This window comes from Tamandua tetradactyla, chromosome 9 (genome assembly GCF_023851605.1).
Source record: "Tamandua tetradactyla isolate mTamTet1 chromosome 9, mTamTet1.pri, whole genome shotgun sequence".
Classification (NCBI taxonomy): Eukaryota; Metazoa; Chordata; class Mammalia; order Pilosa; family Myrmecophagidae; genus Tamandua; species Tamandua tetradactyla.
This window is the reverse complement of record NC_135335.1, coordinates 117,054,037-117,081,698: the sequence shown is the minus strand read 5'-3', so window position 1 is coordinate 117,081,698 and position 27,662 is coordinate 117,054,037. Positions and strand designations below refer to the sequence as shown.

General features: G+C 39.7%; 1 long non-coding RNA gene across 4 annotated transcripts in view; it reads left to right on the top strand.

The window, feature by feature from the left end:
• LOC143647399 (uncharacterized) overlaps positions 1-27,662 on the top strand; it is a 240,981-nt gene that overhangs the window by 57,957 nt on the left and 155,362 nt on the right. For 2 of the 4 annotated variants that reach the window (XR_013158037.1, XR_013158036.1), the window contains 3 exons: positions 20,608-20,671; positions 21,378-21,571; positions 23,212-23,310. This is a non-coding gene — a long non-coding RNA (uncharacterized LOC143647399). Of the gene's footprint in view, positions 1-18,825; positions 19,738-20,607; positions 20,672-21,377; positions 21,572-23,211; positions 23,311-27,662 lie in introns of those variants that run through there. The other 2 variants (XR_013158035.1, XR_013158034.1) reach the window with 2 other exon arrangements.

Genomic DNA, 27,662 nt, shown 5'->3' with positions numbered 1-27,662 from the left:
TCTGGGGGGTAGTCTTCCATGCTGCCAGGGAGACTTTCATCCCTGGATGTCATGTCCCATGTAAGGGGGAGAGCAATGATTTCACTTGCAGAGTTGGGCTTAGAGAGTGAGGCCACATCTGAGCACAACAGAGGTCCTCCAGAAGTAACTCTTAAGCATACCTACAGGTAGTCTAAGCTTCTCTGCTGCCTACATAAGCTTCACAAGAACAAGCCTCAAGATCAAGGGCTTGGCCTGTTGATTTAGGTATCTCTAGGGTTTGGCACATTGTCCTGTGGTAAAGTTTAATAGTTCCATAATTTTTCTTTCATCCCTCAAGGGACTTTGCCAATACTTTTTGATTATCTGCTTATTATACTCTGGGATGTACCCAGGCATTACATTAGGCTATACAGGATTAAAGGACCTCGTTCTTATTCTGGTCTCCCTGTGTTTGGATTGTTTAAATGATCTGCATAGAGAGGTGAGTTAGATTATGTGCCATAGGAAATTTGGGTTCTGGACAAAATAAACCTTCCTTCCTTTGGTCTCAAAGAGTAGATAAAGTTCTAAAATACAGACAATGTATTCCTTACCCTGTATGCTGAATTACCTTCATCCCAACCTGATCGGCTTCATTCCTATCTCTAAATACCGGGTTATACATATATAAAAAGTCCATCAAAAATCCAGAAATCACAATTACCACTCCAGACTAAATGTGACTGCTAAAAGAGTTTACAATCTAGACCCCAGTTTTCTTATAAGTATTTTCTAAATGAGATCATACAATATTTGCTTTTTTGTTTCTGGCTTATTTTGCTTCACCAAATGCCACTCCCTCTCCACTTCTAAGACAAGCTGTCGGGGATGGAATTGGTAAGGGAATGTAGTCAGCCTGCTGAGTACGGAGCTGGTAGAAGAAACTGTAAATTATGATCCAAAAAGCTGCAGTCCTTATGACATTGGAATGTGTAGAGATAGAACACACCTTAAAATGAAACTAAGGCACTGTGTTCAGTGATATAAACTCCAGAAGAAGATGCTAAAATTTATTAGCTATTCAAAAGGATGCTTGGAGTGTTGGTAAATATTGAAAAGATTTTGAAAGTACTTTGAAAAATTAAATATGATATTTTAGAATTGTGGGGTAGATCAGTCTCTCTCTCTCTCTCCAACAGGAGGTGGGTGTTGTAGTTTGTCAGACTGCTGTGACAAATACCACACAATGGGAGTCTATTGTCTCATGGTATTGGAGACTAGAAGTTCCAAATCAAGATGTTGACGGGCCAGGCTTTCTTTTGGAATCTGTAGCATCCTGTTGCTGGCTTAGGATTCCTTGACTTGCATCACTGCCTCTGCCATGGCTTCTCCTTCTGGCTTCTGCAACACCTGTTCAGTCTTCAGTATTTCTGTCTAGATTTCCTCTCTTTATAAGGACTTTAGCCTGACTCATTTTGGCTTATCTAAATAGAATCTTCAAAGATCCTATTCAAAAATGAGTCCTCACCTTAACTATTAATAACATCTTCAAAATGTCCTATTTTACAAATGGGTTCACACTCACAGAAAAACGGACTAAGAATTGGACATGTTTTTTGTGGGGGACAGGATTCAATCCCCGACGAGGGGTGAGGAAGCTGCATGAGCTGACTGACTCCCTGTTAATTCCATGTAACTTGCTTCCTCACACACGACTTCTGGAGATTCTTTCGGTGAGAATGGCTGCTGTTTCCTACTTCCTCTGCACTCGACTCCTACTCTTTCTTCACACTGTTACTTCTCTATGGAAAAGTTTTTTTTAGGGGGGTGGGGAACACCAGTCAAGTTGCCTTAATAGCATCTGATGACATTGAATATTTAAGTCCAAAAAATGGAAGTCTGAAACTTATCACTCTAATTCAACACCCTTATTTTAGAGATGACAGAATTGAGGTCCAGAGATGGAGTTTCCTGACTACAAGTTTGATGCTCTTTAAACTGCTCCCTGATGGAAGTGTCTCTACATGTTCTGTGTGCTTAATAATCATGGGATGTGGCAGGGAAAAGGAGAGTCAAGGAATAAGACACCATTCCCTCTCCCACCTCCCCCACCTCCAGGTTTTCCAATATGATGCTTATAAAAAATGTCAATCTATATGTGGGTTAGTATAGTGCTTTTCCATTGCCTTTAAGTAAATGAGGAATGTGGTATTTGGTTCATTTCTGATTGTGGGCACTAGGGAATGGGTGAAAGTCAAAATCAAATAAGTCCGAAATAGTGTCTAATTTATCTTTCTGATGGAGGAGATCTTCGTTGTCAAGCCATTAGCTTTTAATTGCTGCCAAAGGCCAAAGTCATGCTTTCACTTCAGTGGGGAAGAGTGGGTGGGACCCAGTCCTTAAGAACATACTAATGCTTTTTTGCTCACAACAGTTGAATGTCCTGGACCAATCACTATTTCCTCCCTTTAAATTAGCTTTAAAAGATCTATTTTCTTAAAAACAGAAAAAAATGCCCTGAATTTGACAATATCAGGTGTTTGCTTAGTATTCCTTAAATTTTGCTTGGTGCACTTCATGCTGACATTTTGAAGTGCTCAGGCAATAAGTCAAATGATTTCTTAGATATCCAGGGAACAGTGCATTCAGCCAATACTTGATTTTTGAGGATAATGGAAGAAAACGGGTCATCAGAATAAACAAAGTTTTGTGGGTGGTATGTGTGTGTGTGTTTTAGCTTTATTTTCTTTCTGACCCCATGCTGTGGTGAGGGTACACTTAAATATTAATTGTACATTAATAGCAATAGAAATAATGACACCCATTTATTAACTGCTTAGGTGCCACATACCTGTGCTGTCTATAATATCTCACTTATTTCTCACAATTCATGACGGAAGGCATTTTATCCCCGTTCTACGACCTTAGCAAAGTTAAGTAATTTGTCACATGGGATATAGGTGAGAGAGCCAGAATTCAAACCAAGAGTGTCTGACTTAATATTGCTTCCTACACTTATTGAAAATATAATCCTTTTCCTGTGTCCCTCATTTGCTAGTGTGGATGCAGACTGCTATGAGGTAAAGTGGGCGCTAATCCTTGTGCAAATGACAAAACATGGGCTAAGTTGATGAGGAAAAAGCTCAAGCAATGTGTCTTTCTTCAAGATTCTCAGTCTAAGTGGTCAAAGATGAGGGGATTAAACACCTATGGGAAGGAAAAAGGGAAGGAAGCTTCATTAGGGGATGGCTGTGAGTGTAGACAAGGCCAGGAGATGATTGGAGATAGCTTCTATGAGAGAGGTCTGGAGAACTATTGACCTTGAACTACATTGTATGTCAGAATGAATGACATTTCCACCCTTGTGCTACCACCCTCCCTCCAGCCATTCTCTACACAGCAGTAAGAAGATCATCTTAAAATATAAACTGGGAAATGTTCATGCCTGGCTTTAACACTCTTCCTTGAGTTCCTGCTGTGCTGAGAACAAAATCTGAAGTCCTTATTTTGGTCTACAAGACTGTAGAGGATGCTGGCGATGTCCTGCCCATTTCCCCTTGGGACTCATTGTACTTGTATACTTGGGCAGGTCTCTACTGCAATCACTTGCAAACCTTTGTCTGAGGTTTTCTGGCTGCCAGCAGAGTAGGTAGGAGGAGTCTAGGAGTTAATACCCAAGAAGCAGTCTCAACCAGTGATGGACAAGAGTTGGTAGATAAATGCCTTGATTATCTCAGGTGGTAGAACTCTGACATGTACTCTGTGCAGTATCCCAGAGGATCCCCTTAGGCCTAAGCTCCAGTTACCCACAGTGGTAAACTGTTCACTAATTCACTCAGTTTTACCTGCCTTCCCTGTCTTAGTTCTCTGTTCCCCCTCTCATGCTCCCTACTAAATAAACTTACTTTCATTCAAATATTTGCTCATAGTTTGATTCAGGGCAATGCAATAAAAGACAAAGGCTACATTTGATCTGTCTTCTTCCCACCTCTCCAACCTTATCAGAACCCCAAACTTCTTTAGCCTCATTGGTCTTCTTTCCATTTCTTAAGCATCCTAGGCTCCTTGGAATGCACTATTCCTTTTGACTAGGATGTTATTTCCCCTACTCTTCATAGGCATGGCTCTGTCTCATGTTAGGTTTCAGCTTATATGTCATCTCCTCTAGAGGTCTTGCCTAATATCCTTGGAAAAGAGCTTAGGGTCCTGGAGCAGAGCACTGGGTTCCCCTTGCTTTGGCCCCAAACAGTGTGAGATGCCAGACAGTGTGACTAGTGGCAGTGATGGCTACTTCGTGCCTTTCTTCAGTGCTCCCGGTTTGGTGTCCTGCCCTCTCTATGTCCTAGTCTAAGCTGTGTCAGGTTGGGTTCATTAGCTGTGCATTATGACTTCTGAGTATCTCCAGGTTTATCTGTGATGTCAGCATTGAAAACAAGGCTTACAACAGGAAAGGAGTGATCGCAGTTCTGCTGGGAGAGGCTGTGGAGGTCTGGGTATTCATAAGGTCTGGACACATGTTAGAAAAACCTTTGAAACTGTGGACATATTTGCTGAATCTAATTCTCAGTATCTCCTGGGGCCTTCTCATCAGTACATGTAAAAACCTGTATGAATATCTCTCACAAACCATCTAAGGCAGCAGTCATTTCATTTGTTTAAACCTGGCTTTTCTTATTGTTCAAACTAGAGAAATAGTTAATAAGTTATAGACCCTTTTGTCTCTGTCATTTCTATTCTCCTACCCGATAGGCTGGTTACCAAAAATGCATTTTTGTTTACTTGTAGTTTTTCTTCCCAAAGAAGCCCAGAAAGCACTTTGAATTAAGAAAAGGCCACCTGGTGAGTGGAGGCTGCCCACCTGCACACTCACAAGGTGCGACAGCAGTGCTCTCTCTCCTGGGCAGCGCCCTGAGTCGAGGGCAGAGACTCAAGAGACTCAGCCAACAGCTCTAACTTTTGAGAAATTGGCCCTTATGCCTAATGCCAATCCTGGGAATTACAGCTTTGATATTTCCTTCTCTCTGAGCTTGATTAGATCATGACTTACTAGCACTAGGAGCTTTAGAGAGCACAAGTGTCAGCCTCTCATTTTACCCAGAAGGTGACTGAGGCTCACAACCTTTTAACAACTCGTTCAAAGTGACACTTCTGATTAGGGATGAAAACAGGCTGTTTTATTGGAGAATTCTTGTAGTCATTGACTGTCTAGTTCTTGTAATTCTCAGGAAATTCACCAATGAAGGAGGCACTGATAGACTGAGAAGACACTGGGAGCAGTGGCCTTAAGTATAGCCCCTTTGTAAAATTTTCACTGGATTTTGAAATTTAAATTTTTGCCACTTAATGTTTCTTCCCTTGTAAATTTTTCTAAAATTGTGGTGATTGCATCTAAACATAGAGCATATTGCCAATATATGGCAAAAGTTTTTGCTGAGACAGGAGTGCTTCATTCCCCCTCTCCCCCCAAGATTTACAGATAATTTCATTAAAAAAATTTTTGATTGAGAAATCTTCACACATGTTCTGTCCCTCCATGGTGTACAATCAGTGGCTCACAATATCATCACATTGTGTATGCTTCACTTTGATCATATTTAGAACATTTGCATCACTCCAGAAAAAAGTAAAAAGGAAAAAGAAAGAATGCATACAACCCATCCTCCTTACCCCTCCCTCTCACTGACCATTAGTATTTCAATCTACCCAATTTTTTCATCCCTAATCCCCCTATTATTTATTTATTTTTCTTTACTCATTAGCCCATACCTTGAATAAAAGGAGCATCAGACACAAGGTTTCACAATCACATGTTCACATTGTAAAAGCTATACCATTATAGCTTTTACATTATATCATCTTCAAAAATCAAGGCTACTGGAATATAGTTCAGCCATTTTAGGTACTTCCTAGTAGCCACTCCAATGCACCACAGACTAACAAGGGATATTGATATAATGCATAAGAACAACCTCTCAACTCTGTTTGAAATCTCTCAGCCACTGACATTTTATTTTGTCTCATTTCTCTCTTCCCCCTTTTGGTCAAGAAGGCTTTCTCAATCCCTTGATGCCAGGTCCTGTCTTATCCCAGGATTTCTGTCCCACATTGCCAGGAAGATTTACACCCCTGGGAGCCTTGTTCTGAGTAGGGGGGAGGGCAGTGAGTTTACCTGCTGAGCTGGCTTAGAGGGAGAGACCATGTCTGAGCAACACAAGAGTGAGCACCAAGATTGAGGGCTCCCTCTACTGAATTGGTTGTCCCCATTAGTACTTCTTTTCTGATGTTTTCAAAGCCAGTACTCTTGGATTAATGCTTAAATTGATTGACGTCTTCAGTTCCCTGCCATTTGAACATTCCTTCCCTTTTGCCTGCGATAACTACATGACTAAGGAGTTTCATTGAAAAAAGTTCCTTTTTTCTTTGGAATAAATTAATTCTTATAGAAAAGTGGTAAGATGAGCATTAGTTTGGGTCTGTGGGACCCTTGTTAAGTAATGAAGAGTAAATTCACCTTCTTTGGGATCAGATGGAATTGGGATTAAAATTTTTCGACAATAGGTATCTATCCACCCCTTGATCTCTCCATCTTTCACTACCCATCATGTGCTGCACCCTACTGAAACATTGTCATTAGTTAATCATCATATACTCCTTGAGCACAAATTTCATTATACACTGAGTTATTACAATCTATAATTCTAAGTAGAAAAGACTTCAAGAATGTGTATGCAGAAACAATTTGTCTGAAGAAATAAAATCAAAAGGATATGGCATAGAAGACAGTGGATTATTGTTTCTGTATTGTTTAGGGACTAGCACTGATCATTTGCCTGAATAATTCATGCTTTTTTTGTCCCAGTCCCTTGAAAGCACTAGTACATCTCTGCAAGGCAGTTGGCTGAGGTTAACATATAAGCTGTTGTTAAAGACTTGAATATTGCCAAATGGCCTCCTGGGGCTTTTTGGTAGTACTGTTGTTGAGAGCACTTGTAGTGGAATTCAGGAGACTTGGGTTCAAATCCTGTCTATGTCCTTTGACTTGGGCAAGGGATCTAACCTCTTTCCGTCTTGATTTACCATATGTAAAACGAATACAAAGATCCATTCCCACTGGATTTATAAAAATTTTATTGCTCTAATGAAAGCTTCTTTCTAAGTACATAATCACATAGCCACTGATTTGACTTAATGGAACCTTATTTCATATATTGACCTGGGACTTGCATTTTTCACTTAAAATATAGCTCAGAGATCTTTCCATGTTGGTACATATGAATCTTCCTCACTCTTTTTATTGGGTCTGGTTAAATGAAACTCCTTTCCTGCCTGGTGCCTTGAATTTGGTTGTAAAAGTCTGGCAAGAGGGATTGTCTTCATTGTTTTTAAAAGAAGAAGAATGGGGGTGAGGAGGAGAGAAGGGGGAGGAGAGATGAGAGGAGGCAGCAAGAAAGAAGATGATAAGAAGGAAATGAGGCCAGTAAAATGGCCAAGTGGTGGTGGTGGGCCAGAGGACATTTTAAGAACTGTGATATTTCCTGATTTATTAAAATACTGTATGTTGGTGTGAGATGAACCCCTTCTTCATTTTCCATATCCTTGGCCTGTCTACTGAAACGTGGCACAACCATTGGTAAAGACTGGTAAGCTCACTAATGTTTCATGAAAGTAGGTTTGGTGTGTCTGTGTGTGTATATGCATGTGTGTGTGTATAATGTTAGTGGAAGGGGGAGGTGGAGTTTTACATTTGGATCTGTGATATGACACAGGTTACCAAGAGATAAATATCATGGGAAGGGAAGCTCCTCTGGCATTTTTCGAAAGATGGTTAGGGCTTCACATTTTCATAGGTTTTGGTAGTTCTGTCCAAGCTTACCTAGATTTAAGGCAGCACGGTCTAATGGTTATCTGAGTATCTACAGACAATACGTATTGAGCTTTATTTCTCTACCTGATGCTGATATAAGAATACTGCATGCATTATCTGATTTCATTCATTCAACAATTACTTGAGGGGTTAAGTCTCACTCCAGGTCTATTAAGCATTAGAATACCATGGTTAGTCCCATTTTATGGAGGAGAAAACTCGCTTGGGTGGGTTACGTAACTGGCCTAAGGTCATCCAGCTAAATACTTGTCTTGAGCCCAGATGTTGAAGCAAGATAACCCTCATTTCAAGGCCTGTGCTTTCAATGTTGTGATAGATTGCCCCACACCAGGCTGTAATGTATTATGCCATGAGGACTGAAAATGAAGGGCTTGGCACATAGTAGGCAATTTAAGTCAGGTTTCCTAGAAGCAGGGCTTGACATGGGGATTCTTGGTAAAGGGATTTATTAGGAATATGCTTTCAGGAGAAAGGAAGTGGAAGTATAGGGCAGGGGAAGAACCTTAGCAAGGATATATCTCAGTGGACATCAGCCTCACTGTCACCAATTCACCACAGAGCTCTGGAGTAAAAATTGCACAAAATAGTTTGTTGTGTCTTGAGACCAGGTGTATCCTTTGTATCATTGAGCTAGTCAGTTCATAGCTGAGGTCTGCTTTTAGGGTGGGGTGAGGACAGGGAGGCAGCTCCCTGGAGAAGGGGATAGCTGTGAGTTATCTGCTGACACTCAGGCAACTTGGTTCTCTTTCTGGTGAAGGGAAGCCAGATGGGGCATCAATAGCATCTACTAGTAGCCTTTATTATTTCTCATGTTTTGATTTATTTCCCATCCAATAATGGGGTAACTACAAAGGAAATAAGCCAGAATATAGAAAAAACTTTCTACAGAATCCCACTTCAACATATACATTGCTTTTTCTTTATTTTCTTCCAATCCATGAGTGTTAATTTTTTGAAACTAGGTGTAATATAAAGTTTTAAAAGGATCAAAAATTACAAAATCAATAATGCCCATTATGAAAAGTTCCAACAATATGGAAGGTTATAGAATGGACATCAGTCTTCCTGCCCCACCTCATGCTACCCTCCTCCCCAGGTGTCATCCCTATTAGCAGTTAGCATGCAGTCTTTTGGACCTGTGACTCTGTGACTCTGTGTTAGCATCACTCGTACACACATACATACACACACACACTGATTGATTTAATGGCATCATATTTCACATATTAACCTAGGACTCGCATTATTCACTTAATGTTTCTCAGAGATCTTTCCATGTCAGTACATATAGATCTTCCTCGCTCTTTTTACTGGGACTTCATAATTTTGCTAGCATGGATAGATCATAATGTATTTAACTATTCCCCAATTGATTATATTTAGGCTCCTCTTTTTTTCACAAACAATGAAGTAATGAACTGGATAAAATGTTGTGTTCTGTTTTTTGTTTTTCCATTTAACTTGATGTCAACACACAGTCATAATTATTTTTAAATTGCACCATAATGCTCAATTTGATGTATCATCATTTATTTGATCATCTCCTAACTGCTGGTTGCACAACCACCTAATGCCTGTGTGTGTGTGTGTGTGTGTGTGTGTATAGATTTGTTTGAACTCATTTTGAATTACTTTCTTATTCTCAGAAGTAGGAGTAGCAGGGTTGGGACTCCACTGTATTATGCAAGACCTACTAAGTAACCACTTAGTGAAAGCATGTTGTAGGGATGGCTCTATTACCCCAGTAATAAACACAGTTAGATTCTGCTATGAGGACCAATGCATCCTTAGGAAATAGGTCCTAAAATATTAATGAGTGAAAGGCAGAATCCTCTCTCCAAGGCCTGTGCTGAAGGACTGAAAAGCTGATTCTCATTCCCAGGAGTACTAGGCTTGTGCTTTTGGCATTGGGCGTCTATATTCTTGCTGGTGGGAACCAAGAAGTGAGTAGGTGAAGGTTGGGGGACTTGAAGAACTGGCATTTCTCAGGCAGAGTCAATCAGTGGTGCACCATCAGACTACCTATTGAAAAATTGGAGTTCTTTGTATAAAGAACAGAGTAATTTACACAATTCAGGAATAATAATACTATTACTATTTTACAGCTACAATTAATATTAGGAATATTATTATTACTATGGTTAAAATATATAAAGTGCATACTATGTGCCAGGTAACATTCTAAGTAGGTTGCATTTACTCATCACTTGTTTAATCCCCACAGCAATTCTTTGAGGTAGGTCCTTTTATAACCTCCATTTAATGGAGAAGGAAACTGATGCCTGGAGAGGTCTGGTAACTTGCTCAAACCTTCCATTTGGTCAGTGGCAGAGCTGGGATGTAACCAGATCTGGCCTGAAGTCTTGACCACAATGCTTTACTGACTTTTGGTAAATCATCATCTAATACCTTTTTGCATGTTTGATTTTCAACAAAGTAGCCATTGTTCAAGGGTACAAAGACTAGATGCCATTAAATTAAAAACGAGTATTGTAGCTGAAATCCTGCACAAACAAAAATAGTTACTAGTTGAACTGCTTTTTAGACACTACTTACAGGGCTCTGAGGTATTCACAGGAGAAAATTCATGGGTTTTAAACTTATTTTCAGTTTCAAGGTGTGTTGGTTTGAAAGGATTTATGTACCCTAGAAAAGCCATGATTTAATCCTAAGCAATCTTGTGGGAGCAACCGTTTCTCTTCATCCCTATTTGGTACTATAGTTGGGAACTTGACTGGGTCATCTCCATGGAGATGTGACTCAATCAAGAGTGGTTGCTAAGCTGGATTAGGTGGGTCTTGATTAGTTTACTGGAATCCTATAAAAGAAGAAACATTTTGGAGAATAAGGAGATTCTGAGAGAGCAGAATGATGCAGCCACAGAAGCAGAGAGTCCACCAGCCAGTGACCTTTGGAGATGAAGAACGAAAATGTGTCCCTAGGAGCTTCATGGAACAGGAAGTCAGGAGAGAAAGCTAGCAGATGACACCGTGTTCACCATGTGCCCTTCCAGAAGAGAGAGAAACCCTGACCGTGTCCACCATATGCCTTTCCACTCACTTGAGAGAGAAACCCTGAACTTCATCGGCCTTCTTGAACCAAGTATCTTTCCCTGGATGCCTTAGATTGGACATTTCTAGAGACTTGCTTTAGTTTGGGCATTTTTGCAGGCCTAAAAACTGTAACTTGCAAGTTACTACACTCCCCCCTTTAAAAAAAGCCATTCTGTTTCTCGTATTTTGCATTCCAGCAGCCAGCAAACTAGAACACAAGGGAAGCCATAAAATTATAGATGTGGCTGAGCTTCATCAGAACAAATGAGTTAGATAATGAGAGATTCCTGATAAAGAGACTTCAAAGCTAAAAATACCAATTCTGCATTTCACATACCTTGTGTGGGAGGGAGATTTCTGAAAGAGCAGTACCTTTCCTCACCACTTCATTCCAGGTGGTGCCCTGTGCAGAAATGAGAGGGCAATGGTGGCTTCATGGACGAAAAACCACTGGGGGGAGTAAGTGAGGGTGGAAAAGTGGGTAACATCCCTACTTAAAAAATAATACTTATCGGTCCCAAAGCCATAAAAAGGGTCATTTTCTAGGAGTCATTAGAATTTGGAAAGAGACAAGAAATTGATCTACTTTTGACAGATTCCAAAGAGTAAGAAACAAATTTAAAAAAAAAAAGGTCTCAGCTATATTGCTATTGGGTCTGAGATGCTGATGCTGCCACATCTCATACAGGCTTGAGATGTTTGTTATCCCCCAAATTAGGATTTCATCCTGTTCAAACCTCTGATCCATTTGCAGTTGTTATGTGCCCAAAAGAAGACTTACTACTGACAAATGAGCGATAATATCTAAAGTTATTATAAATGATAGTCTAAAACCCTGGCATATTTCTTGGAAGATAGTAATTTAATTAGATGCTGTTCCTTCTGTCGTTAGGGACTCACTGGGGGGCTGTTGGGCTTCCAGCCAGATATTCCTTGCTTCTCCTCCTATAACTCTAACAACCTCCCAACTTCAGCATACCTGAACTCGAACTTGGCACCCCCAGGGAGGTTGCTACAAGAGAAAATCCATCTATTCTTTGGTTATATGTGTTTCTACTATTACCACCACCTCTCCCCCCACCACAACATATATGTAATGAGGGCTAGGTGCTCTGCTAAATGCCTTAGCGGATCATCTCATTTAATCTTTACAAGGTTACAAATGTAGAAGTGGTCAAAGCCAAAGGCGCCAGTGCCTGCTAAGAGGGAGCCCTGTTCCTTAGGCGGGGTTCAGTGACTTGAGGGGAGCTAGCTCTGTGAGCTATCAAAACAACAATTTTGGGCCTCGAAGGTTTCCTTCTCTTTCAGTGTGCATTTTTTTGGTTAAAAATTGTAGCTGTTTAGGCACTCAAAATAATTTTTTCAAAGAATGGGATTTGAAATATCGTAATTACCATAAATACATTTCCTTAAAGAGCTTACAGTGTTCTCTTGGCATTAGGCATTAACAGAAGGGATCTTGGGTATCCTCTTTATCTACTCGAGGACCACAGCTTTTTAGTAGAGGGAGTAGTTCTCAAGTAAAGAAGGTTGATCAGGGGTTGTCTTTTCTAAGATGGAATAATCTATCTCAGGATGTTCTTAAATGTGTTCTGTAAAAATCAGTCTTGTGAGATAATCTACAAAAAAGGGATCCATGGACTAATACATGCTACAGGTAGGAGTTACAGTGCACACGCTTAGTTGTGCTTTATTTTCCGTGTCTCTCAATTTCATCTTTTACAAAGACCTTCAGTAAGGGGATGAAGGTCCACCCTGGAGCAGGCCTCGACTGAACCCACTCAAAAGTCCCACTCACAATAGAGTCACAAAAGTCACACCCACAGGAATGGATTGAAAGAATGTGGCCTTTTCTGGGGTACATAATAGCCTCAGACTACCACAGACCCCCTCCCCCAAACCCCACCCAAGCCTTTCTCTCCTCTAACCCTGTTTGATTTGGAAATAAAAATAAAGAAGACCTGCCATAATTCTTCCTTGAGGCAAGCAAGAGTACAGCCTTTTCTTTTCTTTAATTAGGGAAAGAAGAGGGACGAGATAGACAAATGTGAACATTTCTACAAATGATCTTATCATGTGAGTTTGGGAAACATTGCATAGTCTGTTTCTTCAGTTTCTACAGTGCATATTCAAATATCAAAGGCTCTGAGAAGTCCTATAATAGGGAAATGGGTTTACATTTATTTAACCTGGAGTCTCTCAGATTTATGTGATCACTAAACCTATTAACATCCCATGGAGTGAGTCTTCTGCTGAAGACTGTTTCAGAAATCTTTAGTAGTTCCGTGTGGATCCATCACTGCCCATGCCCAGGAGATGGACAGAGACAGATTCTGGCGTCTTATAGAGGAATGACACTCATTTCTGTTCCACGGGGCTGATGCTCGCCCTCCTTCACCCCCACCCTTCCCTGCCTTTCCCACATTCTAGGACTGTGCCTTCCAACATTCTAGAATGGTTGTCCTTTCCTTAGGGCTTTCCATGGGTGTCTAGGCCACTGCATGTGTTCCATTAGCCTTCGAGAGTATAGGCCAATCACTTGGCATCATCAGTGCAGTAAGCCCAGAGGCCCAGTGCATTTGGAGAACATTACTAGAATTCACACTGCACACATACTTGGATGTTTTCACCATACCGAGAAATTTACGAAGTCTGAGATAACAACCAAGAGCATTTGGGTAGGCTTGAAAGGCATGCATTAACCCCGGTACTACTGGGGTACAAAGCCGGCTAATGCCCTTTCTGAATTAAGCAAACAAGGTACTCATATGACTTTCTGTTATGCAATAAACTGAAAAGGGAGACAAGTTTTTCCATGAGATGAAGAGAAATTACACTCTCTTCCCGTCTGTAATCCTGGACCTGCGAATTCTAGCATATTCTTTTGTAGCAGCTTGGGTGTTTTAGAACTCCTGCTTTTTTGGGTTCTTTGCAAAGTGCACCCAGTGAGCACTTTGCCCTGTGCTGGGTCCTATCCTCTGCCACTGTCCCTTTGCTCCAGAATGCTTTTTCACTTATGATTTCTGCTCCCATCTGAGTTCCCACTGCTGTCCTACCTTAAGCCAGGTATGAGAAACCAAGCTGAGTAAACAAACCACCCTGAGGTGCTGAATAGCTGATGGTCCCCTTTTCTCTCCTATGGTGTGGTCTGCACAGCTCTCTAATTAGAAGTTCAGGGAAGAAACTTTAGGCAGGAGGCTTTTCTTTGAATCACGTTACTTAGTTTTTTCCTCCTTGTGGGTCTGGCCTTAAGAAGGGGGTGGTAAAAAGAAGCTACAGTCAGAGCCTTCAGAAACTCACTTCTGGTGCCCTCAGGAGGTAGTCCTCCTTTCTTCTACTTTCGCCACAAGCTTCTGGTGTGAAGCCTGAGGTCTGAATTAATCTTACTGACCTTTTTACCTCCACAAATGGGAGAAAGCTCCACCCCGTAAAGGAAACCAGGTGCAGTTGTTGACCTTGAAAGTATCTGAATTGGGTATCCCTTGGGGAGTAGGTTCAGCGGTTAGGTTGAGGCTCCTGGGAAGCACCAATGAGAGATTCTGATAGGAAAAGGACAGGTTTGGGTTCCTCTCTGTTAACTGATCCAGGGGCCTTCAGTTGGGTCAACTAACTTCTTATTCTACCCAGCTGACCCTAGAATGCTTCGCTTAACTGCAGAGCTGTATCAATTACAGTAATTTACATGAATTATTTACTAATTATCCTTAATTACCAGGCTACACAGTAATGATTATGCATATCATCAAATGTGTGCCAGATTAACTTGGCTGTAAGATTCATTTCATTGCAATACTATTACACACATCTGCTTAGTCTTCTTTGTGAGCTGCTCAGGTAGACTGGACGTTTTCTTACACCTTGAAAACAATGGCGATAAATCTGGAAGACACTTGATATTTGTTAATGGGTTGAAGGAAAACAGAAAGAGGTAAAGAGTGGTGATTAGTATCTGCTTCCAAACTCAATAAATTTAGATTATTAACTTAGGTAAAGTAAGGCCAATTGCACTTCATCAGAATATAAGCGTCTTCAGTTTTGTACTATGAGGTCTTTGCGGGTAGGGGCTTAGTATCATAATTAATGTTTCTACCTTAATTAGGGTAGGAATTTAGTAAACAAATTTGTTGAATTGAATCAAAATCAAGTTTGAAAAGGCATTAGATTCTATTTCAGGGCCACAAATATTAATGAACATTTTCACAAAATAATATATTGAGTCTATTTCTTCTATTGTTCTGAAGGTTCATAAGCTCACATACATAGGATTTTATGGAGACAAAAATATTGTGTACACATGGAATATATGGTCATGATGTGCCTTGGGTTCATGACAGCTTCGCCCTTATTGCTTTACTCAGTAAACATCACATTTCCTGAGAAGAGGGGAGTTGAGCTCATCAACTGCTTAAGCACACATGGCAATGAGTTAAAACATCATTAGCGCTAAAGCCGTGTGTTGGTAGCATCAAGTAACCTGTGTTTGCTAAATTGTTAGAGAAATTATTATAATGAAAATAACATTTTCACATGGCATGAATTCAATCAGTACAATGGGATTTCCAGTGAAACGTGAATCTTCCTCTTGACCCAGGTTCTCAGTTCCATTCTCCAAGGGCAAATACTGTCAAAAGTTTCTTTTGATTCCTTCCAGATATCTTCTATGTGTATATTTGTATATATGTAAATAACATCGTTTAAAAATTAGGAAAGGGGTAATATTTAGGATATACATAAAAGTATCAAAAATACCACAAACATATGTGTCCCTACCCTCCAACTTAGTATCTAAAATACTACAATCAAAGCCCATTAGTATCCCTTCCTGAAAACCTATCCCTCTAAGGGGTAACTGCTATCCTATTTACTTTTACAATCTATTTATGCATTTTAAGCCATAAGTAATAATATTTTAAAATGTGTTTATGAAACATATTGTAAGTGTTCTGCTGCAGGATTTTTTACTCAGCATTATAAGAGTCATCCATGTATGGATCTAGTTGTAGTTTATTCATTTCCAGAGCTTTATGGTATTTCAGTGAATATATCACTATGCATGCATTTATTCTCTTTTTGATAAATACTTAGTTTTTTTTAAATTTCAGCTTTTGTTACTACTAACAATACAGAATTAAGGAGTCTTGTATGTGCCTTCTCATGTTTCTCTAAGGCATACACCTAGGAGTGAAATTGCTCGGTCATGGGATATGTGCATTTTAAACTTTCCTAGATATCGCCAAATTGTTCTTCAAAAGATTGTATGGGTGGTTCAGTGGTAGAATGCTTGCCTTCCATGCAGGAGACCCGGGTTCAAGTCCTGGACATGTGATGCCCACCCCCCCACCAAAAAAAAGATTGATTGTATCCTTTTGACATTTAATTTTATGAGAAAAATGATTTGTCTTAAGATGATGCATATATGAAATAGGCAATCAGTCTGATTTTGAAATTGTATCAATTTACTTATCAATATCTATATAATATCCTTTTTCTCACCAGCTTTTACCCCTAGTTTTAGCATCCATGATCATATTATTGCCTAAAACTGTTTTTTTTCCCTGTGGTAGTTGCCAATTAGTGATGCATAATCTGATTTAAACCTCAAAATAACCTCAAGATGTATGTTCTATTATTATCACTGTGAATATAGGCAAAGCAGCAAAGAAATTAATGAATATGAAAGGCTAGTTGTTAGTCTAACTTCTGAATCGTGATGCAATATAAAGGAAAAATTACAATTAGCTTATTGACAATTGGCAATGGGCTAAGACTGGAAGTATTAAAAGTAAAGTAAAAGTTGTAGAAGGGATTCTAAAATCTTTTTGAAGGATATGATTCCATGAACTGTTAAATTCACATGAATCTTATTCAACTTTAAAAAAATGCAGCACAATTCAGAATAAAACTGCCCCAACAACTTCAACTCCATCTGAGGGAATTTATTTGCTGAAGTTGCCAAAAAAAACTTATTTTAAGAGGTGTTCTGCAGCATAAAGCCTGTAACAGCATCTGGATCCAACGTCCAAACTAAGGAAGGCATAAGTTGATGGTTTCTTCTAATAGAAGGTGCGGAGGTCAACTTCTCTTGAAAAGGAGGGTTAAAATTTCACTGCTCATCAAGAGATATGTTCCTGCTTCTAATCCTCATGTTTAAAATGTGTATATCAGGGGAAAGAATGCTTCATGCCCTTATCAAGTAGGGCATAACAAAATTGGAAATTGGTTCGTGATTTATTGCACCTCCGGCGACACACTGAAGTGTGCAGTAAAATTAATTTTGGTATATACAGTAGCTGCTTGCACAGCATGACTAAAGAAAGCCCCTGTGAGCATGAGAGGTTGCAGATGAATGAGGCCAGAAATGGAAAACTTCCACTGGTTCAAGTAGCACAAATGCGAGTTGTTAGGATTTGCTGGCATTTACATTCGATCTTTGTGGCTAGTAGGAATGGAGACTCAGGAGGCCCTGAAAGATCCTCCTTTCTTCCTTCCTTCAGTCACCTGGACCTTTGAAAGTCCATCTCATACAAGGGTCTCTTTGTTTGTTGTCAAGTCAGGGTTGCTACGGTTGGCAAGCAAGGAGAGCAGAGTAGAAGTCCATCCTGCAGTTGCACAAGACTGTATTGTAGCAGATTTGGGATTGTGAGACATTTTTGGCGAGCAGGTCATATTGAACAGCCGCAGGAGCTCGGGGTTGTGGACACAGCCAATGGATAGGGAAAATATTTGATAGCCGAGCCCTTTCTGGAAATTCCCACGTGGGGAACAAGGATATGCAGTGTAATTTTGGTTTCATATTAAAATTCCTTGAAGGGACTGTACCAGGTTCTCAGATCTTTCCGTTAATAAAATAGCCAAAATGCAACACTTTCGTGTTAAGATAGCACTGTAGTAAAATAAACGAAAAAGGGGCTAATTTGCATGTGTGCCCACACCATTAATGTAAATTGGTTATTAGCTATTTATGCTAAAGAGCAGTAATATAAAACATAAAGGTAGTTTTATTAACTACATTTTCCCCTCTGAAATCTGCTGTGCATAGGTTTTACAATCAGTGATTTTTTTTCTCCCTCCATGCAGTATGGCATTTACTCTGCCTAATTAACATATTTATTAACAAATTACTGCCCCCTTTCTGCAATTTGGTTTTAGAACACATCACCACATTTAGACGTTAATAAGACAGTCCCCTGTCCTACTTTTGTGATTCTACTGGAATGCTGCATGAGCCTTTTTTGTCTCCTCTTTCCTTCATTTCTCTTTAGGCTGGGGTAACTAAAGGAAAATGGCATCTACAAACAATGATCATGCAGGAATAACTGGGATGAAATGAATTTCAGTCATCTCGTCCTTTATTGAGACTCTAGTTAGGTGTGAGGAGGGACCAAATTGTGCATTTCATCCTTTGCCCTAAAGGCATCTCCCCGTTCACCAATCTGACAGATGCTGTGCTCACAGGGCAGAGCCCGCTTCTCATCCTTTCCCCTTTACTTGTCACCATAGGGTACAGGAATCTTATGTGAGAAGTCAAAAGGAATTTAGGACTAGTTCTTGGAAAAACTAGTACTTAAGTATACATTTGTTATAAAAAAAAAACCCAGAACTAAGCTTCTCAAACTTAAAAATACTGATGTCTGGGTATCAGGCATCAAAATTAAATAAAATCTTGTAAGAGTGAGTCCTGGAGGTTACAATGTGTCGCTAGGGTTCAGAATTGCAGCTTTTAATGTTTCATAGACCAATAATTATAAAAGCTCTTAGTGTGGCAACACCCTGATTTGTTTATTTTTGTGACTCCATCTCACTGAAAGTATGAAAATCTTTTTTTATTTTTTTTTATTTTGCATGGGCAGGCACCGGGAGTCGAATGTAGGTCTCTGGTATGGTGAAAATCGTTTTAAATTTATTCTTAAAATTAGAGCTAAATAAAATGAATTTGGGTTTCAGAATTTAGGGTGGGATTTAGTATAAGACCTTGAAATAATTGGAATCCATGCATGAGGGTCACCAATCCTGGGCTGAGACCCACCATTTGTACAAGCACAAGCCTTAGTTTTTCACCAGTGGCTCCACTTTCAATTCAACCCTCACAGCAACATTCACAGTGGGGTTTTCTAATACCTCTTGAACCTAAGAGAAGCTGGCCCACTTCTAGCACTCCTGTTGGTTTCACCTGCTTTACACCTTTGAGCTCCTTTCTTGTCGTTTTTTCTTCTTGTTCTATGCTTAGAGCTTATTTCTTTGTATATAGTCTCTTGTAAATGGCTTGGGATACTGCAAAAATGTAATGTAAATAACCAGAGCAATTTAGAGTTGTCTTTCAAGAGAAAGATGATGGGACGATACTTAAATGAGTATACTATTAGGGAATCTTGTTGATGATAACTGAGCTTTCTGGGTTTTCTTTTCCTGAGGGACTTAGTCCTTCTCTTTTCATAGTTCAGCCTGGACTGAAGAGAAAGGTCACCCTAGTCATTTGTTATCATTAGATTCCCTCCCTCATCCCCCCACTCATGATTTCTTTATCAGTGAATTAAATATATGTAGGGAAGAGAAGAAGGAGACTGAAATGGACTGCTAAAAGATGAGTGTAAAAGCAAAGGCTGACAAAGAGGGAAGAAATCAGTTCATGGATTTCTATGGCTTTTCAGTTCTAAAAGAGAGCCCAGGTGAGATGTCCCAAGCTTATCTGAATTGTCTCCATGACACTAAGATGCCAAACAAACAAACACACAAACAAAATCATTTTCCTTGATATTTAAAAAATCAAATTAGATATGTCCTGGTCCCCACCCACCAGCACTAATTGAGAAAATGGATTTGAGTCTGGACTCATGACTGGTAAGGATGTGCAATGTTTTGCTAAATTGAAGTCAACAGTAGTTTATTTCTCAAGTGCCTAGGGTGTCTCCAGACCTTTGGAAAGTCCTGTCATGTGTGCTCCCTATTCTTGGGTGAGCACATACTTGCGTGAAGCACACACCCTGTTATATTTCTCTTCCTCTTCCTGTCAGATTTGCTTAGATTAGTTGTATTGGTGTCAGGGAAAGGCACCAAAACAGGCTGATCCACTGGGATAAACATTAGATGCCCAGTCCCATGATAACTCCATAGAGCTATATTATTTTTCTTCAAGATCATATTTGGCCAAGAGTGATACCCAGACTAGGGCGCGGCGTCCAGCTGTCTTGACATAACCCAATAGAAACAATACCATTAATAAGTAAAGCCCTACATTCGTTTAGCACTTTATCATTTGGGAAGGAAGCCAGTTAATCTTAATCCTGAGTATCAAGGCAAAGCAGAGAGGCCCTAAAGCAGATTTCTTAATTTAGATTTAGATTTAGATTTAGAATTTAGATTTCTTAAATTTCTTAATTTCTTAACTTACAAGGGTTCTTAGGCCCCTTGTAGGTTTGTGAACCTCAGGAAACTGAATGAAAAAAATTAAGTGGATGCTGTATACATTTTTTCGGGGTAGAGAGCTTGAGACACATATCAGAGTCTCAAGGTGATTCATGGCCCTAAATAGATTAAGAACCAGAGCTGATTTTGAATTTTAGCATTATGAAAAATGTGTATTAGGTTGACAGAGTGAGATCTTAGGGTAAGCCCTTAAAAACAAATATTTGTAGTCTCCATAGGTGTGCTAAGTTATAAAAACCTGACTCTCAGTTCTAAAGCCCCCTCTGACTTCTATTCACCTGTCAGATTACCGAGAACAAAGACCCACCAGAACCAAATGAATGAAGGGGATCATGGAGCCGGTACGAAGGTAGGAGTTTCCAAGGCTCAACCTGCCCTGGCCCTGGAAAAATAGGTTGAATCTAAGGTTAAAGCAACGTGGAAGGGACAGTGGCCACTGGTGTATAATGAGATTCAGTCAATTTCCCTATTGTTGCAGATATATCCTTAGTCCTGGGTCCTGAAGGAAGAGAGCCAGTGACTACTGATTTCCTCATCCCTGTAAAGTAATAGACTCAGGGTTTTTTTTTTTTTTTTTTTTTTTGGAGGAAATAGAGCCACATGGTGCTACATACATTTTATTACTCTTATTATCATCACTCTGATTTTAATTTGATTTAAAAATTATATTGGTCTTAATTGGAGCCGTTATGAATGTTGATGTTATTTTCTGCTAATTCTGATTTTTATAAAGAATACAGATCTCTGCTTCTTAATAATTGAAAATTACTCCTGCTTAATAGATTCATATACTCATATGAATTTCAGTCTTTGGATTTGGCATTAAGGATAGTGCATATTATCAGTTCCTTTTAAAATTATATTGTTTTCTAAACTCAGTAATGTATGATGTGTATGATGTAATAGTCTGATGTTTTTTATGATGGAAGAAAATCAGTCAATTTGGGGTGTAAAAAGAAAAGCTAAATGAACATTTTTATATGTGAAAATAAGAATAGTGCTTAATGATATTTTGCTATTGGCTTTTGCTGAAAAAAATTTTTTTTTCATTGGAGTAATGCCAGATGGAGTTCTCTATATGAGATGGTTGAATGTGTGCATGACTTGGCCCCAGGCACACTTTCGGTTCTCAAAGAGTTAAAGCACACTTGGACTGCCCTTATTAAACAGCCTGCTATATTGAGAAGACGTATAAATACTTAGGAAAGGACTTGTGAGAGAATGACCTCCTGCACTCTGTTTGTCTATGGTAACCATATGCATAAGCTAATTTTAAAAATTAAATCTCTAATTATAAAAGACCACTTCCCTGAAGGGCGGGCCATGTGGGGAAGGGGGAAGGGTGAGGGGCTGAGGGATGAGTCACGATGCCAGCTGGGGTGGGTGGAGGTGACACCGACCAGCATGCCCAGCCTCCTTTCCTAGGATGTCCCAGATCCTGGGGAGAAACTCAGACTGAATGTGTTCCTCCCACTGGAAAAGGGTGACAGCACTTGGACGGAGTACTTCCGTAGAGCCCTCAGGTTTTGAGAAATAGATACAAGCTGCAGTATTGATTCAGGGACAAAGGAGAACCCTAATCTATGTGTGTGTACATGGCACCAAATAGTTTGTGGTTCAAAAGGAGTTACTGGAGCACTGGAGCTTTGGTGCTCAGTAAAGTGTGTTCATGCTTTTACTGAGATTCTTGGGGTCAGATTCCTTTATGTCTCTCTGATTCTTGTTTGTATTTTCTGTGCTCATTTTCCCCCAGCTCCTAGGTTTGTTGTAAATGTTTTGAACTTGGCTGTTTTACTCAGCTGTCCTAAGGGGAAACAAGCAAAGGGCCTTGGGTCTGGGCTTGGAATCAGAGAAGAATGGCAGTAGGAACCCACGGGGCTCAGCCTAGTCCAGTTTATCCAGCCCTTATGGGGGCTGTGTGGACCCGGGACTCAGGGGTGTCAGTGAAGGGTGTTTGATCTGGGGTTCTCGAGTTATAGTGACAAGACTTCGAAGCGCTCGGCTGTCATTGTATAACATGTGACTTCAGGCAAAATCACCAAAACAGTCTGTGTCTTAATTTTCTCATCTGTAGCATAGGGATAACAATACTTGCCTCATGAATCTAGTGTTACAATGAAATGAGCTAATGTAGTGAGTCCTCAAGCAAGGTTGCTGCTGTGTGGCTGCTGACTTCGGTGTTAGGTTGCTGTGATTCCTGCTTGGATGTATTTTCAATTCAGTGCCTTAAATGTGATTTATAATGTAGAGTTGACAAGATGCTTTATTGAAATTTAAATGTTGTTTCCCCTAATTTTTTTTGTTTTTCTAGTCTACTATTTCAAGCAGGAGGTTGAACCCTTTCTGTGTTGCTTTGTCTTAGTGAAGATTTTGGTTTTGTAGATCACACCCCCTTCCTGCTTTTTCATGAAACCACAAAATTAGTCGTTCTGAATAGGAAGATGTGGGCCAGAGAGGCATTGAGTAAACTGGTAGTGGGAGGACGCTGGTGGGCCCCGGAAGAGCAGAGAACAAACCTCGGCCCAGAGCTGTTCCCTGGGGAGAGCAGCTGTCTCAGAGGCTGGACTGAGTGACTCATCCACAGAGGTGCCCTGACCCCCGGGCTGGGTGCAGATTTCAGGGCCCCAAGTGTGGCACAGAGGAGGTGCCATGAGAACTGGGATAGTGGCATCTGGTCAGTCACCTGTGTAGGCAGAGGATGAAAACCAGGGGACCCTCCCTGATGGTTCTGCTCTTAAGGACGTTTGCTAACCCTGAGGGAGCTGGAATTGTGTTTTCTGCCAGCCCTTTAGGATGCATGTTTAGGATTGAATTGAAATTGATATGCATAAAAGGAAGATGTTGATAGTTTTTATACCTAATGTTGGTTGAAATTCATACCTGTTACAGATCCATATCTGGGTATCAAGAGAGTACAGAAAAGAAATGCTCAACCTGGATCAGGGCTGTAAGGAAATGAAGGATATCCTTAAAGAGCTGACACCTGAGGTAAGTCTGAAGCACGAATCACGCTGTTTTAGTTTCCCAGGGCTACTGTGACAAATACTACAGAACTGGAAGTTCAAAATCAAAGTGTTGGCAGGCCGTACTGTCTCCTTGCTGGCAAACAATTTTTGTTTGTCACTTGGCAATTTGTCTCCTTCTGTCTCCCCCCACTCCTGACTTCTACTACCATGTCCAAATTTTCTTTACTTATAAGGACTCCAGACATGTTGGGTTAAGGCCCACTCAGCTTCAGTTTGGCATCTTTTTAATAAGGTCTTTAAAGATCCCATTTACAAATGAGTTTATAGCCACAGGATTTGAACATGTCTTGTGGCGGCTATGAGTCAGTGTCCAACAAGGGACATGGAGAGGGAGTTGGGTAAAGGTGTACTATGCAGGTGTAACAGAAGGATACTGTGTGGTGCGTATGGAGAACAAGTACTGCTGGAGTGTAATTGCATTGAGGGTAGTGGGAGATGATCTGGAGCAGAGCTGTCCAGGAGAACCTTCTGCAACAATGGTGGATTAGTTTCCTATCACTGCTGTAACAAGGTTCTAAAAACCTAGTGGCTTCAAACAACACAGATTTATTATCCTACAGTTCTGGAGTTCAGAAGTCCAAAATGGGTTTCACTGAGTCAAAATCAAGTTTGTGGCAGGGTTGTGTTCCTTTCTGGAGGCTCAAGGGGTAAATCCATTTTCTTACCTTTTCTACCTTCTACCTTTATTTCTTGGCATTTCACCCACTTCTGTTTTCAAACCAGCAATGGATGGTCTAGTCTTTCTCTCATCCCATCACTCTGACACTTTCTCTTCTGCCTCCCTTTTCCACAAGGACCCTTGCGATTTGACTGTGCCTACACAGATAATCCAGGATAACCTCCCTATTTTAAGGTTAGAGGATTAGCAACCTTCATTCCGTCTGGTACCTTAATTCTACTTTGCTGATAGGTTCCCGGGAATAGGACGTGAACATCTTTGGAATGCTGTTATTCAGCCCGTTGCTGTTGGAGATGTTCTGTATCTGTGCTCTCCAGTATAGCAGCCACTAGCTACGGGTGGCTATTTAAATTTAAATAAAGTAAAATGAAATAAAATTAAACATTGAAATTCCGTTCTTGGTCACATTAGCCCTGATCCAAGTGCTTAGTAGGCCCATTTGGTTAGTGGCTACCATATTGGACAGTGCAGCTGTGGAGAGGTAGAAAGTATGAGATCATGGAAACCTGTGCTTCTCAACCTCTTCCAATAAAGTACTCTGGAGAGTAGATGAGTCTGCACTCATGTCACGAGTAGACCTTTGGGATAGTCCAATGAGACCTGATTCAAGCACCAACTGTCTTCAGAGATTTTTTGTTTTGTTCATGTTTATTTTATTTAAAAAGTATATATATTTCCAAATCTTCAAGTAAAACTGGCATTCCAGAAAAATCAACATATTTATCATATCTCCTGGCCCAATGCCATGTACTCCAATGGGGATATATATCTCAAAGGGAGAAGCCTATGGGGAAAGTGTTGGGCAGAGGCTAAATATGGTCAATTTGTATTTGAAGAGGGTCCCCAGGAAGCAATGGAGTGGATAGCTTCAACTGGGAAGAATACTAAAGGCGAAGAGACTAGCTAACAGGCCGTGGGCGGACCTGTCAACTCAGGTGATATTATGTGACTTTGGTCAATGAAATGTGAGCAGAAGTGACGCATATCACTTTGAGACTGATGCTTTAAAATCCAGTTCCTACTTTGCAATACTCTGTTTTCCATCAGTCACAACAACCAGCAGTGTTTCAGATGAAGCCTGCTCCATCAACCTGGATCCAAGAATGAAGATGTGGGGCAGACCTTTAGTAACTGATGATAGGTGTAGCATGAGCAAGAAATTATCTTACATTTTTGCCACTGAGGTTTTGGGGATTATTTGTTACCGCAGCATTTCTTGACTGATACAAGATTGTGCAGGATACTTGGACAGAGCCTTTGATTGTATAAAATATCTATTATGAGATGTTGAGTTTTAAAAATGATTGCATATCATGGGTAATTCCAAGCCTTAAGCCTTAGTTATTTTGCTTGATTTTTTTCGTTCAACAGCCATTCTCTTCTTATATTTTGAGTTAAAGTTCTTTTTAACTATTTAGTATATGCTTTTAGGTACATAAAATTACATAGTGCCTGTGATTTTTTGAGAATTTTCTTTGATTGGAATTGGGTTGCAAGAACATAGCATAGAAACATAATTTAGTGGAAACAGAAGATTTTTCTATTAACTAGAATTGTTGGAAATTGCAATGGATTTGCATCTTTAAGATGATTCTCCTCCCTAATTTATTCCATTGAGGTGTATTAGTTTGAGATTGTTCATCTACCTCCAAAGTAAAAAAATGAATATAATTTTCATAGCTAGGTTTTGAAAGAGGTGAGCATTAAAAGCAAGTTCATGGTTGACTCTGATGATTTTTTTCCCTAATCAGTAATAAATGATACTGTTTCCTCTGAGCAGTAAATAATGGTGCTGTTAAATCAGATAAGGAAAATGTATCACATTCCAGGGCAAGAAATTGGAATGCATATCCCAAATGTAATGGACCATCTTCTGAAAGTGGAGATTTTGAGAGTCTGACGAGACGCTGTAGCAGCATGGAAAATACTATGAATTGCACGCAGTAGTTTTATAATTTTTTTCCGACTTTGAGGCATTTATAGTAATGTTACCTGACCTGTTTGTGTGCATAAATAAAAGCTGGAAAGAGAGTGGAATTATTGGCAGGGGAGAGGAACAAATGTATTTAAAATAGGTGGCTTGAGCCAGAAAGTTTATAATGATTTGATTCAGGTCGACTGTTCACCCGGATGGGCTTCTGTCTCCCTTTTTGTTTCTTCTGCGACAAAAATACCTTTTGTTGTTCTTCCTTGGCCAAAAGTAGGAATCTTAGAAAACAGGGAAGCCACAGCCTGTATGCTTTTCATGCACCCTTGTGTGTGGTGGCGAGGGAAGGGTGGGGGCAAACAGAGCTGGTGTGAAACATCGTCAGGGCTCGCAGTGCTTTGGGCTGTTTGTTTCTACTGACAAAACTCTTCCCTTGTCTTGGTAAAAAATGGCATGTGTGGGTCAGTTTTTGGAAGGGAACAGGAAAACTTTAATACATTTCCTGAGGACGAGGCTACATATATTAAATTTCATAACCAGAAAGTTTTGGTGTGTATTATTAAATAGCACTCTGTACTAAGCGCCTGAACAGAGCTGACAGTTTGTCCCCCTTGACACGGGAAGAATTTTATCAATAGGAGCTTTCCTAGGCAATGAGCTCTTAGAAACTGCATAGTACAGTAGAATGTCTTAAAGTGAATAGTTGGAAAGTACTTCCTACTCTGAGTTATGGTAAAATTAAAGATTGTTTTTCTGACTGAAGAGTTGACAGTAAATAAATCACAGATAAATGAATAATATAATGCAAAGGAGACGTACAGGTATGTTGCCAGTAATAATTTAAAATGGCACATTAATGAAGTGATAAAATGGGTAGAAATTCACATAGAATGCCAATGGAATGTAATATACACATATGACATAAGAAATTGAGGCGTCATGAATTTGACCCAAAATTAATGATAGCTATAACAAGCATTGCTTAAGCATTAAATTGCCCACAATGTTACTTCTTTGGAATAATTGAAATGACCTAGGCCCTTTGAAAAGGCACTCTAATGAAGTTTTAACCAATGCTCTCTTTTCCTCTCACAGTAAATTTCCATGTAGTAGACAGGCACTGTTGGCCTTTATTGCTGATCTTAAAATAGCAGGTGTTTCATAAATGAGTGTTATTGTTGATTATGGGGCTTTTTCTTCCTCCAAAAATTATTTTCTAAAATGAGGCTGAGTATTCCTTTCACAATAGCCCAGAAATATAAAACACCTACGGATAATCTTGACAAGAAATGTTTGGGTCCAATATGAAGGAGAACTGTAAAAATTTACCAAGGGGAATAAGAGAGAACTTTATGTTCTTCAGTAGGAATTTAAATGTCTTAAGTATATCAATTATGTATATTCTTTTCAGAATAGGTGTAAAAGAATTCTAACTAATATTCATAGAAAGCATTTGGAGAACTTAAAAATAATCCTAAAATTGATCTGGAAATAAAAAAGGAGAATGGCCAAAAAATTTTTTGACACAGAATCGTAATGAAAGAGCACTGGTGCTATGCTATCATATATTGAAAAGTATTATAAAGTTATAGTAGGTAAAATAGCAGAGTAATTGGTACTCAGTTTAACATAACCATATAGATAGTCAAAAAAGAGACCCTAGTATGTTAATTAACTTAATATCTGATGTAAGTAGTCATCATAAGTT